Below are 13794 nucleotides of genomic sequence, written 5' to 3'. Positions count from 1 at the left end.
GGACCAATCGTATCTCTTCCTTCAACACCTTGAGTTCCACGACATGCAATCTTCCATGTCTTCCCTAACTGCTATCTCTACTTGATCTTTGAGAGGTAGTTGTAGATTTTCCCTTTTCTCCCTCAATTCTCCTTAGCTCGTGAGGCCTTCTTGATACTACTTTCTATTGCTCAGTTTGGATACCAATGGACTCAAATCTGGAGGATGTGCTCCCTACATCTCAATGATCTTCAACAGACTTGCTTCCATATTGAGCACTGAACCTCTATATCAAAAATTTAGTTTAAGGAAATCCTTGATCTATGGAGGCCCTTCAGTTTGTCAAGTTTATATAGCTTCACTAGAAAATCAATCTTGTTTCCTATCACCCACCTTCTACTTTTTAAGATTCATTGGTCCTCAATGTCCAAAATTGGATACCTCTTCAGAGGGTGTTTTTTTAATGATTTCTACATAATAATCATTCTCTATTGGTATAGTAAAATTTTCATCTGCGTTTCCCAAAATTATCTACGATGTCCTCAAGAAGCTCTTTGTCAAAAGCTTTTTGACAGAGCTTCTCTATATTCTCTTTTCTCATTCTCACATGCAAAAGAAAGGTAAGGACGACTACTGGTATTTTAGTATTTGTTTGTATTTATGACTATTGCGAGTGTTAAGATTGAGGAGTCTCAACATTTGAGTCGAAACATACTATAACTCACTTTGGAGGTCCCAATGTTAAGGAGCTAGTGTGGAGAGTTAATGATTGAAAATTTATATTTATGGTGGAGGTAGGTGTTATGTATGGAATGATGACCATTATGGTTGGATTGTGCATTTTGGATTGGAAGTTTCTATATGTTGTTCGAAACTACAATTGAGACAATTGTTATGTTGTCATTGATATGTCAAATTTTATTGTTAAGACAATTTGCTTTTTGAGTAAAGTTCCATATCAAGATGATTGATGAAGAGGATTTGAGAAGGACATAAAAAAAGAATCTAGAGGAAAGGTTGAGCTATGTGAAACTACAATGGGCACTTTGATGTAGGAGCATCCTGGCCGTTGCGTTATCCCATTGATTCTATTGGTCACTGTCGAGTTACAACAATTCCCAAGTGATAGTTTAAGTTGAGTTGAGGTTATCCCATGTCATGTTAACTCTCGGGTTAGCATGTTATCCTATTTTTCCTCTATAGTGTGTGCCGAGCTATTCTTTATGTGTCAAGTGATCCTTCATGTGCCAAGTGATCCTTCATGTGCCAAGTCTTCCTGTTGATGCCGAGTGTCAGCATTTTTGACATTTTTTTGTGTTTCTAGTGCGAGCCGACTTACAGGATTAATTTTGATCACGACATTTATGATAAGATCTTGTCTTGAGATGTGCCCAGACTGTTGTTGAGTTGGCCTTTCTATATTGTAATGTTCTAGAATGTTCTATAAGCCATTTTGGCAAGTATATATAGGGTGTTTAGGCTTAGAGTTAACGAGATTGGAGGGAAACGATTTGAGAGTAGTGATTTTGGGAGTAGCAGATAGAGCACCGAATGTGAGGTAGTTTATAGCAGGATTGTGATGGAGTTGTGAGTGTGTGGATAGAGTGCCAAATGTAAGGTAGTTTACACTTGGATCTAGGATAATGTTGGAGAAGAGGTGGGGTTGCAACTTGAGAACCAAAGAATAGCTTGGTGAACCTAAGGTTACAAGTGTGGATTCTTCTCGGCATTCTTATTTAGTTGTGGATTTGGACTAGCTAGGGTTTGGATTGGATCTTGAGGGATCTTGTGGAACCATTATTGTAATTGTTGTTGTATTTGGTCGTAACCCAAAAGGCCTTATAGCCGAGCATATTGCATGTAAACAATTATTTTATCAATAAAAAATTGTGATTTGGTATATGATCTTGTATTATTGCTCCTTATTGTTGTGTTTCTGTTATATAGTTGTTTGTCGGGGGCTAGGACATCTCCTTTGAGGATTCTCCTACCTTGCACTATGTCAGATGGTATCAGAGCTCAGTTGTTCTTGGGTGTGCAAGTAGATCACCAAGTATGAGGCAGTTTGTACCAAGACCTTGGTTAGGTGAAGCTTATTAGAGAAAAATTTGTTTCCAAGTGTGTAGATATATCACCTAAGTAGTGGGAGTTTGCACCAGGACTTGGGTTGGAGAAGTAGATATGAAAAAATCTTGATCTAGTGGTCAATTTTTCTTTCTAGAGTCCTAGATCTCTTGGTTGTGAGGTGGTAGATTGTGGTTCCAACTTGCAATTGTAGAGGGCTTGCAGATGGATTGATGGATGCAAACATGGAAGATTGATCTCATTGAGGTATGATCACAAAAAGCGTGTGTATTACAGATCTGTGGTCCTGGGCTTGTGATTTGGCTTTTGATTGTTTGTGTGAGGTGGCAGGTTACGATCTGACTTGCAAACAATTTTGGTCTTATCACAAGGAGCATGGGAAGGGTTTGTGAAGATCTTGGAAGATGGATTTGAGAGGATTGGACTCCAGTATGATTGTGAATCTTTGTGATGTGGTGGAGAGGAGGTTTTCTGAGATGTCTACTAGGTTTGAAGCTAGTTTGGTTGATCAGGCTTAGGAGGTGATTGCTCAGTTTGAAACTAGTCTGATTGATCGAGTTAAGAACGAGAAAAGGAAATAATTTCATAGATGTTTGTGGAGATGGAGTCTACCAATCCGAAAGAGTGTTGTCTAGCCAGTTAAGAGACTTGTTCATGAGAGAAGAAGGCATAGCATGGTTGAGGTTGGTTTTGTTGATCAATTTGTGGAATCTAATATAGAACCTATAGAGCAACTAGAGCTTGTTGTTGAGGATATTTCTAACCTTGTTGATTTTGGGATGGAGATTGGTTTTCATGATTAGTTGGTTGAGTCTGACATGGAAATTACAGAGCACTTGGTCATGGATGATCCGATTACTATTGGTGACTTCTATGTTGCAGATCATCTTGTTGTAAGCAATGAGATTGTTGGTGTTGTGAGTTTGGTATGTGTTGATGAAGATCTATTATTGTTGTTGATGTGGAATTTGTTGTCGCTGGTGTGGATTAATTAGTTTCTGATGTGGATGAGGATTTGCTGATGAAGCATGTTATGTTCAGTTTGTTCCTAGGAGTGAGGATGTTGATTGGGTGGTTGAGATTCTAGTGTTTGATAGAATGATGCAGATGTGGATGATGCGCAGGTTGGTTTTCTTGTCCCTATTAGAGTGGAAGCCTTTGGTGAAGATGAAGATGGTTGTTGATCTTTCTTTGGGCATATAAGTGTTGGACACAATTTTCTATTTACTTGGGGGGTCTGGTGCAGGAGCATCCTAGCCGTCACGTTATCTCACTGATCCTATTGGTTTCTGTCAAGTTACATCAATTGTCAAGTGCCAATAATTTTATAGTTTAAGCTGAGTTGAGGTTATCCCATGTCGTGTTAACACTCGGATTAGCATGTTATCCTATTTTTACTCTGCAGTGTGTGCCAAGTTCCATAGTGTGTGTTGAGCTATTCTTCATGTGCCGAGTGATCCTTCATGTGTTGAGTCTTCTTGTTGATGTCAAGTGTCAACATTTTGGATGTGTTTTTTGCATTTTTGGTGCAAGCTAACTTATGGGATTAATTTCAATCACAACATTTATGATAAGATCTTGTCTTGGGATGTGTCTAGATTATTTTTAGGTCATCCTTTCTGTTTTGTAATGTTCTAAAAAAAATTGTAAGTTATTTTGGCAAGTATAAATAGGGTGTTTAGGCTTATAGTTAAAGTGATTGGAGGGAAGTGATTTGAGAGCAGCGATTTTGGGAGTAGCTGAAGGGCGAGTTTTCATGAGTTTGTGGATAGAGCATTGAATGTGAGGTAGTTTATAACAGGATTATGATGGAGTTGTGAGTGTGTGGATAGAGCACCAAATGTGAGGCAATTTACACTTGGATCTTGGATAAAGTTGGAGAAGAGCTAAAGCTATGGCTTGAGAACTAAAGAATAGCTTTGCGGACCTGAGGGTACAAGTGTGGATTCTTCTTGGTGTTCTTATCCAGTTGTGGATGTGCAGTAGTTAGGGTTTGGATTGGATCTTATAAAACTATTATTGTAATTGCTATTGTATTTGGCCATAACCCAGAAGGCCTTATAGCAAGGCATATTGCATGTAAATAATTATTTTATAAATAAAGAATTGTGATTTGGTATCAGATCTTCTATTATTACTTTTTACTATTGTGTTTCTATTGTGTGGTTGCTTCCTAGGGGCTAGGACATCCCCTTTGGAGATTCTTTTGCCTTGCATTACATCACACTTGAATCAGTTGGACTTTGACAAGATAAATTGATTGTTTAAATCATAACCTAAGTGAAAAATAAAATTGTACTAAAGCCTAGAAGATGAACAAAGAAAGACCAAATGCATAGGCTTCACTAAGAAAAAAGAGTAGAAGTTTAAGGAACTTGAAGTTTATGCTGAGTGATTCTAGAGTTGATCGAGTGGTAGTATAAGATGAGAAAATATAGTGTTGATTGAGCATCAGTATTGATCGAGCATCAATATATGTGTCAAATAGAAAAGTTAGTAGCAACCGAGTAATCTAGTGCTAGCCAAGTATCAGAATATAATATTGGCCGAGGAATAACATTTGATAGATTATAAAGAAATTGTGATTTCCAACCAACATAGCTGATTTCTTGGAATATATAAAGAATATTGAAGATAAAGATGGATGAGTAGGAGTATTTAAGCCAAGAGAAACCGTGTTTGAGTGTTTATATGCAAGAATTTAAGGTGCAAATTGGAGAAGTTTCTAGAAGAGAAAAGAGGAGATTAAATGTTCGAAGGATTTGATGAATCTAACCAAACCATAAGATCTATAGTGATGTTTAAGTGGAAAAAGATCAAAATTGCCTATCTAATAAGGTACACAAGCCAATATTAGAGAGGTTAGTAGAGATGGTGAAGACCTAACAAGGTTGAAGTAGTTGTTGATGTTATTGATTGCTGAACTTGAGCAGAAGGTTGAGAAGAGTTGTGAAGAGGTGATGAGTGATTTCTTGAAGGAGTGTCAAGTAGATCAGAGATATATATGACAATGGAGATCAGTCAGTGGATCAAGATGTGAACCGAATTGTGATCTATCTTTGAAAAGTGAGTTGTATTTGTCAAATCAAACTTGTTCTTACTTTCTAACCATTGTATTAGTATTGAAATTCATTAATCAAAGTTGACCTAATAGTCATATGTAAATCTTTTAATCAAGGTGACATTCTAATGGAATGTTCTTAAGCCCTCTAACAAGGCCACTCCCAATAGGGTGATTAAATCCTTTAATAAGGTCACATTTACTAGTGTGTTTTGTAACCTTTAACAGGGTTGGCTCCTAACAGAGCTCACTTCAAAAGAGTGAAAAATTGGTGACATGTTACTAGTGGTGTCTCCCAAATTGAGTTTCCACATTAAATCTTAGTATCATACTTGTGTGGATATCATTTGAGATTTTTATTGTTAATGTTTTACATTCTGCAAGTCTATTACTATTAGGATAGTGGACTATAAGTTTATGTTACTTATTGTTTTTGTATAGAAATTGAGCTATTGAATGTTTAGATCTGAAGTATTTGAGGTGTTTAAAATTTTAATTGATGCATATGGACCTAAGGATAACTAATTCAACCCCCAACACCCCCTCTCAGTTACTCTAAATCATTCTGACACATGCAATGTGTCATTGGTTTAGCATGTTGACACTACATATCTCTTTGGTATTAGAGATGGTTTTGGAAAATATGGGCTCTTTCCAATCGTGTCAAACTCCATAAATATGCATCTACTTAGTGCATTTGATGGTGTTCAATTGGGTATCTTTTAAGGAACAATTATGTGTCAAATACTCTCTAGAATTCTCTACTATTCTATTTACTCTTGATGAGCATTGGATCAAAGCATTGTATTATAACTATTGTTAATTTTCTATAATACAAATTGAGTCTAGCTTTTGGAGGGCACATTTCTCCTCGAAAGCGTTTTCTAATGTATACCTCATGTTGTGAGTTTATTTCCTTAAATATGATTTTGTATTTGTTCATCTAGTTTGTAATAGCTTAAGGGTCTATGCAACTTTTTTGATTCATCTCTCCTATTATATTTAATATATTTAGAAGCATTACTCCACAATTGGATTCTAGTCAATTAGTATTAGAGCCTAGCCATATTTTTTATTATTTTTGGGTGGAAGGGTTGTTTGTATTGATCTTGTTTCATTGGGAGTTTTGTAGAAGAATATTTCTTAATCTTGTCACAAGTTAGATATGACAAACACATCTTGTAGAGGAAAGGCAGATAGCTTCAATGACAAAAAATTTTGAGTCGTGAAAACTCAAAATGGAGGACATGCTTGTAGATAGAGATTTATGGGTTGTGAATTCTTTATTGAAACCCCAAGATACACCATAAGATTATTGAGATGAGATAGATAAAAAATCCAAGGGCTTGATAACACTTTGTTTGGCTAAGTTTTTTATCCTAAATGTCCATAAAGTTAAGACTATAGTTGATCTTTAGAAGAAGCTTAGTGATATTTATTAGAGAAAATACTTGGAAAATAACTTATTCATGAAAAACAATTTTTATTTTCCAAGGATGGAGGAAGGAGGGTCCATTGTTAATCATTTGAATTCACTTAATATGCTAGTTACTCAATTGAATTACGTTGGTGATAAGATTGATGGTTAAGATAAATGTATGCTTTGTTAGACTCATGAGATCATCTTGTTATCATAATTGGTAGTATAAAAACCACTTTCAAATTGGAGGATTTGTTTGGTTGGTTGTTATCTGAAGAGATATAAAAAATATATATTTTGAGATGGCTAAGGAGTCCATGGACATTGCTTGTGGATAACAATGGAAAAATGAAAGAAGAAGAACAAGAAGGGTAAATTCATGTCTCCAGCAAGATCTAAATCTCCTCGTAAAAAGCTCAAGGAATAATTTTAGATTTGCAAAAAAATTGGTTCTCTCCAAAAAGAGTGCAAGGAGGAGGAAAAAAAGAAAGGTAAAAAGGAATTCTTTGACTTTAACTTTGAAAACCCTCAATGATATGAATTAGATGATTTTGTCATAGCCTTGACAACTTATGCATAAGAAGATGTGTGATTGATAGATTTAGGTGCTTCTTTCCACATTACATTTTATAGAGATTAATGATGGAAATTTACAAGTTAATATTTATAGAGGAATTACTACTCTCTCAAACTCTCTACCAACATTAGCATCCCAAGTTGTTAAACACATCCTTCATGTCTATGGGATCATACAATTTATATATCCTTTGTTAAAATCATAATAGTCAATGAAGATGCAATTAAGAACATTTCTAATGAGTGTTTTTTTTCCCTAACCACATCAACTAGTGAGGAAACTATTCATAGTTAAAAAGTCCAACATACTTAATTTGGTTTCTAACTTTCCTATCTTCTATTAGAATGATATTTTGTAAACAAGTTATAAACAATCCATTGAAGAAATAAATTATTGTATTAATTAATCAAGTCCATAAGAATCAAGAAATATCTTGAATTATAGAACACATTATACCATCACCATTAAGATCTTATTATTTTCTTCAACAACACCATTTTACTAAGATATATAATTTGTTTCTTAATTCCATTGTATTTACAAAAATCTTTAATTTTATTATGTATCTATTCCCACCAGTATAAATAGTCTACCCCTCTTTTATCCTATTCTCACTGACACTTTGCAGAGATTCCTAAAAACCTATTTGCCAAGACCTTGACCCTTTTGCTTAATTTGGAAAATGACATGTCACTAAACACATTACAATGTATGTTCAGTCACTACAAGGATTGTGCATGTTAATACATAATATTATTATTAGGATGGGTTTAATTGTTTCAGTTTTTCACGGACGTTTAAAATAATCTTCCCAAAACAGACATGTAGAGGAAGAAGTTTAGACCTAATGGATATAGAAAGATTTCTAGAAACCCCCTTTTGTAAGAGCATTATAATTCAAGATGCAGTTAACAAACCGACTTATATGAACATAGAGTACTCTGGTACAACGATATATATAAACATTGAAGAAGAGACTTTGATACAATCTAGAAACTCTCAAGGTATTGAAATTGATAACTCTAATCGGACGTCATCCTCTCGAAGCATTGGTTTTTTATCAAATGTGGCGTCATCTTGGTCCTTGCTTTCAACTCTCCAAACATTGTCAATCTCACTGCTATATTCTCCATCATTAATGCTGCTGCCACATGAAATTGAAATGCCTTTTTCTTCTCTACTTTCCTTTTTGTTGTTACAAATGGAGCCTCCATCAAATGAAGCAAATTTCCCATGGTAGTAAGTTAAGCTTGTGTCTTTTAATGGATGTTCACGTGGGATATGTCTTTCTTCTTCCCCTTCATATTGACGCCTTAGATCTTCCATTCCAATTTTCTAAGAAGAAATATAAATGGACCCATCAATCAAAGTGACCAGGACAATAAAAAGAGAAGTCATATACATAACCCACAAAACTATAATGTGATTATTTACCAGTAAATCTAATGTGGGGTGCCTGCAATATGTTTTACCGTCATGCCACTGTGTAAACAATTTTCTCTTCATTTGATCATTTTGATTCCGATATTGCTGATTACATGAAGTAATTTGAGTCATGTAATTATAACCACAAGCTTTGAAAGCAGCTTCTTCTTCTTCTTCTCGTAAAGAAGACTGAACTTTACATGCCCTCAATCTGCATTTTGAAACATACCCAATTAGGAAAATGAAAAGAATAAAATCCCCACACAGATATTCATTAAAACTCAAATATTTTGATTTATTACCTTTTGTGTGAGTGTATGGAGGAGCTATACTTCCCTAACTCCTTGTCAATGCCATTTGTATCTCTCCAACTCTTTCTTCTCTTCTCATCTTTCTCAACATTGTGGTTTCCTGAATTGGGTTCCATGTGTAAAATATTGGATGCTTAGGAAAAAGTATAGTAGGAGAATTTTTAGATTTAATTGTCCTTTTTAAAAAAAATTGTGTTTTAGATTCCATTTTGTGATATATTATCTTCAGACAGTGATTTAGAAAATGAAAATTTGCAAATTCTAATACATCAATATGAATTGTGAAAATCTAATTAAAAGTGGTAGACATGTAAGTATGTACAACTAGATAAGATTAGAAGAATTCTAGACTATATTAAAATTTGTTTTCAAATTGTATTATATAGTTTTTTTTAATCAATATTTCAGATCATGCTTTATAATTAAAAGAATTCTAGACTATATTAAAATTTGTTTTCAAATTTAATTATATATCTTTTTTAAATCAATATTTCAGATCATATTCTATAATCCATCTTCAAATACAGAACTAGAAAAAAGATCATTCAAATTATAAGACTAATAAACAAACAAGACTTAAAGAATATCAGAATAATGAATTATAATTGCAGAGTAACAATTTGCTTACCTCGGCAATTCTCATTTTTCTTTCTATTCCTATACATCTACAATAAAAACAGATAATACATATTAGAAAGACCTACCCTAACGTTTATGAATTAAAGAAATTATAACTAAACATAGAAGCAGTAAATTTTTTTTTTAAAAACCACTTTTTTTGTTGGGCATGTTGACTAAAGAATTATAAATAATATAATCCATAGAATGGCACTTGAAGATGGTTTTTCTCATGGGTTAGCATGTTATCCTATTTTTACTATGTAGTGTGTGCCAAGTTTCAGAGTGTGTGTTGAGCTATTCTTCATGTACCAAGTAATCCTTCATGTGCTGAGTCTTCCTGGTGATGCCGAATGTTAGCATTGTGGACGTGTTTTTTGCATTTTTGTTGCGAGCCAACTTATGGGATTAATTTCAATCATAACATTTATGATAAGATCTTGTCTTGGGATGTGTTCAAACTGTTTTTAGGTCAACCTTTCTATTTTGTAATGTTCTAAAATGTTTTGTAAGCTATTTTGGCAAGTATAAATAGGGTGTTTAAGCTTATAGTTAAAGCGATTGGAGGGAAGTGATTTGAGAGCAGTGATTTTGGGAGTAGCTGAAGGGCGAGTTTTCTTGAGTCTGTGGATAGAGCATTGAATGTGAGGCAGTTTACAATAGGATTGTGATGGAGTTGTGAGTGTGTGGATAGAGCACCAAATGTGAGGTAGTTTACACTTGGATCTTGGATAAAGTTGGAGAAGAGCTAGGGCTACAACCTGAGAACCAAAGAATAGCTTCGTGGACCTGAGGGTATAAGTGTGGATTCTTCTTGGTGTTCTTATTCAGTTGTGGATCTGGAGTACCTAGGGTTTGGATTGGATCTTATAGAACTATTGTTGTAATTGCAATTGTATTTGGCCATAACTTGGAGGGCCTTACAGCAAGGCATATTGCATGTAAACAGTTATTTTATAAATAAAGAGTTGTGATTTGGTATTAGATCTTGCATTATTGCTTTTTACTATTGTGTTTCCGCTGTGTGGTTATTTTTTGGGGGCTAGGACATCTCCTTTGAGAATTCTTCTACCTTGCACTGCATCACACTTGAATCAGTTTGACTTTGACAAGATAAATTGATTGTTTAAATCATAACCTAAGTGAAAAAATAATTGTACTAAAGCCTAGAAGATGATCAAAGAAAGACCAAATGCATAGGCTTGACTAAGAAAAAGAGTAGAATTTTAAAGAACTTGAAGTTTATGTTGAGTGATTCTAGGGTTGATCGAGTGGTAGTATAAGATGAGCAAATATAGTGTTGACCAAGCATCAGTATTGATCGAGCGTCAGTATATGTGTCAAATAGAAAAGTTATTAGCAACTGAATAATCTAGTGATGACCAAGTGTCAGAATACAATATTGGTTGAGGAATAACATTTGATAGATTATAAAGAAATTGTAATTTCCAACTAACACAATTGATTTCTTGAAATATATAAAGTATATTGAAGATAAAGATGGATGACTAGGAGTATTTAAGTCAAGAGAAACCATGTTTGAGTGTTTATATGCAAGAATTCAAGGAGCAGTTTGGAGAAGTTTCTAGAAGAGAAAAGAGGAGATTAAATTTTCAAAGGATTCGATGAATTTAACCAAACCCTAAGATCTATAGTGATGTTTAAGTGGCAAAAGATCAAAATTGCCTATCTAAGAAGGTACATAGGCTAATATTAGAGAGGTTAGCAAAGCTAGTGAAGACCTAACAAGGTTGAAGTAGTTGTTGATGTTATTGATTGGTGAACTTGAGCATAAGGCCGAGAAGAGTTGTGAAGAGGTGATGAGTGATTTCTCGAAGCAGTGTCAAGTAGATCAGAGACATATATTACAATGGAGATCAGTCAGTGAACCAAATTGTGATCTATATTTGAAAAGTGGGTTGTATTTGTCAAATCAAACCTGTTCTTAATTTCTAACCATTTTATTAGTATTGAAATCCTTTAATCAATGTTGACCTAACATTCATATGTAAATCCTTTAATCAATGTGACATTCTAATGGAATGTTCTTAAGCCCTCTAACAAGGCCACTCTTAACATGGTGATTAAATCCTATAACAAGGTCACATTTAATAATGTGTTTTCTAACCTTTAATAGGGTTGGCTCCTAATAGAGCTCACTTCAAAAGAGTGAAAAATTGGTGACATGTTACTAGTCGTTTCTCCCAAATTGAGTTTCCATGTTAAATCTTAGTATCATACTTGTGTGGATATGATTTGAGATTTTTTATTGTTATTGTTTTACATTCTGCAAGTCTATTACTATTAAGATAGTGGATTGTAAGTTTATGTTACTTATTGTTTTCTATAGAAACTGATCTATTGAATGCTTAGATCTGAAGTATTTGAGGTGTTTAAAATTGTAATTGATGCATATGGACCTGAGGATAATTGATTTAACACCCCACACCCCCTCTTAGTTTTTCTAAATCATTCTAACACGTACAATGTGTCATTGGTTTAGCATGTTGACACTACATATCTCTTTGGTATTAGAGATGGTTTTGGAAAATATTGGCTCTTTCCAATCGTGTCAAATTCTATAAATATGCATCTACTTAGTACATTTGATGGTGTTTAGCTAGGTATCTTTTAAGGAACAATTATGTGTTAAATACTCTATAGAATTCTCTACTATTTTATTTACTCTTGATGAGCATTGGATCAAAGCTTGTATTATAACTATTGTTGTTTTCTATAATACAAATTGAGTCTAGCTTTTGGAGGGCACATTTTACCTTGAAAGGATTTTCTAATGTATACCTCATGTTGTGATTTTATTTTCTTAAATATGATTTTGTATTTGTTCATCCCGTTTGTAATAGCTTAAGGGTCTGTGCAATGATTTTGATTCATTGCTCCTATTATATTTAACATATTTAGAAGCATTACTCCACAATTGGATTCTAGTCAATTGGTATTAGAGCCTAGCCATATTTTTTATTATTTTTGGGTGGAAGGGTTGTTTGTATTGATCTTGTTTTAGTGGGAGTTTTGTAGAGGAATATTTCTTAATCTTGTCACAAGTTAGATATGAGAAATACATCCTATAGAGCAAAGGCAAATAACTTCAATGACAAACAATTTTGAGTTGTGAAAACTTAAAATGGAGGACATGCTTGTAGATAGAGATCTATGGGTTGTGAATTCTTTATCGAAACCCCAAGATACACCATAAGATTATTGAGATAAGATAGATAAAAAAACCAAGGGCTTGATAACATTTTATTTGGTTATGTTTTTTCTCCTAAATGTCCATAAAGTTAAGACTATAGTTGATCTTTAGAATGAGCTTAGTGATATTTATTAGGGAAAATACTTGGCAAATAAGTTATTCATGAAAAATAATTTTTATTCTCCAAGGATGGAGGAAGGAAGGTCTATTGTTAATCATTTGAATTCACTTAATATGCCAGTTACTCAATTGAATTATGTTGGTGTTAAGATTGATGATTAAGATAAATGTATGGTTTGTTATACTCATGAGATCACCTTGTTATGATAATTGGTAGTACACAAACCACTTTCAAATTGGAGGATTTGGTTGGTTGGTTGTTATCTGAAGAGATATGAAAAAATATTTTGAGATGGCTAAGGAGTCCATGGACATTGCTTGTGGATAACAATGGAAAAATGAAAGAAAAAGAACAAGAAGGGTAAATTCATGTCTCCAACAAGATCTAAATCTCCTCATAAAAAGCTCAAGGAAAAATTTTAGAATAGCAAAAAAATTGGTTCTCTCCAAAAAGAGTGCAAGGAGGAGAAAAAAAAGAAAGGTAAAAAGGAATTCTTTGACTTTAACTTTGAAAACCCTCAATGATACGAATTAGATGCTTTTGTCACAGCCTTGACAATTTATGCATAAGAAGATGTGTGATTGATAGATTTAGGTGCTTCTTTCCAAATGACATTTTATAGAGATTAATGATGGAAATTTACAAGTTAATATTTCTAGAAGAATTACTACCCTCTCAAACACTTTGCCAACATTAGCATCCCAAGTTGTGAAACACATCCTCCATGTCTATGGGATCATACAATTTATATATCCTTTGTTGAAATCATAATAGTCAATGAAGATGCGCTTAAGAACATTTCTGATCAGTTTTTTTTTTCCTTAACCACATCAACTAGTGAGGAAACTATTCAAAGTTAAAAAGTCTGACATACTTAATTTGGTTTCTAACTTTTCTATCTTCTATTAGAATGATATTTTGTAAACAAGTTATAAACAATCTATTGAAGAAATAAATTATTGTATTAATTAATCAAGTCCATA

The sequence above is a fragment of the Cupressus sempervirens genome, chromosome 10 (assembly GCF_028749045.1).
Source record: "Cupressus sempervirens isolate cs-2001-9-10 chromosome 10, ASM2874904v1, whole genome shotgun sequence".
NCBI classification, from domain to species: Eukaryota; Viridiplantae; Streptophyta; class Pinopsida; order Cupressales; family Cupressaceae; genus Cupressus; species Cupressus sempervirens.
The sequence above is the reverse complement of the archived record's forward strand: the minus strand, read 5'-3'. Positions refer to the sequence as shown.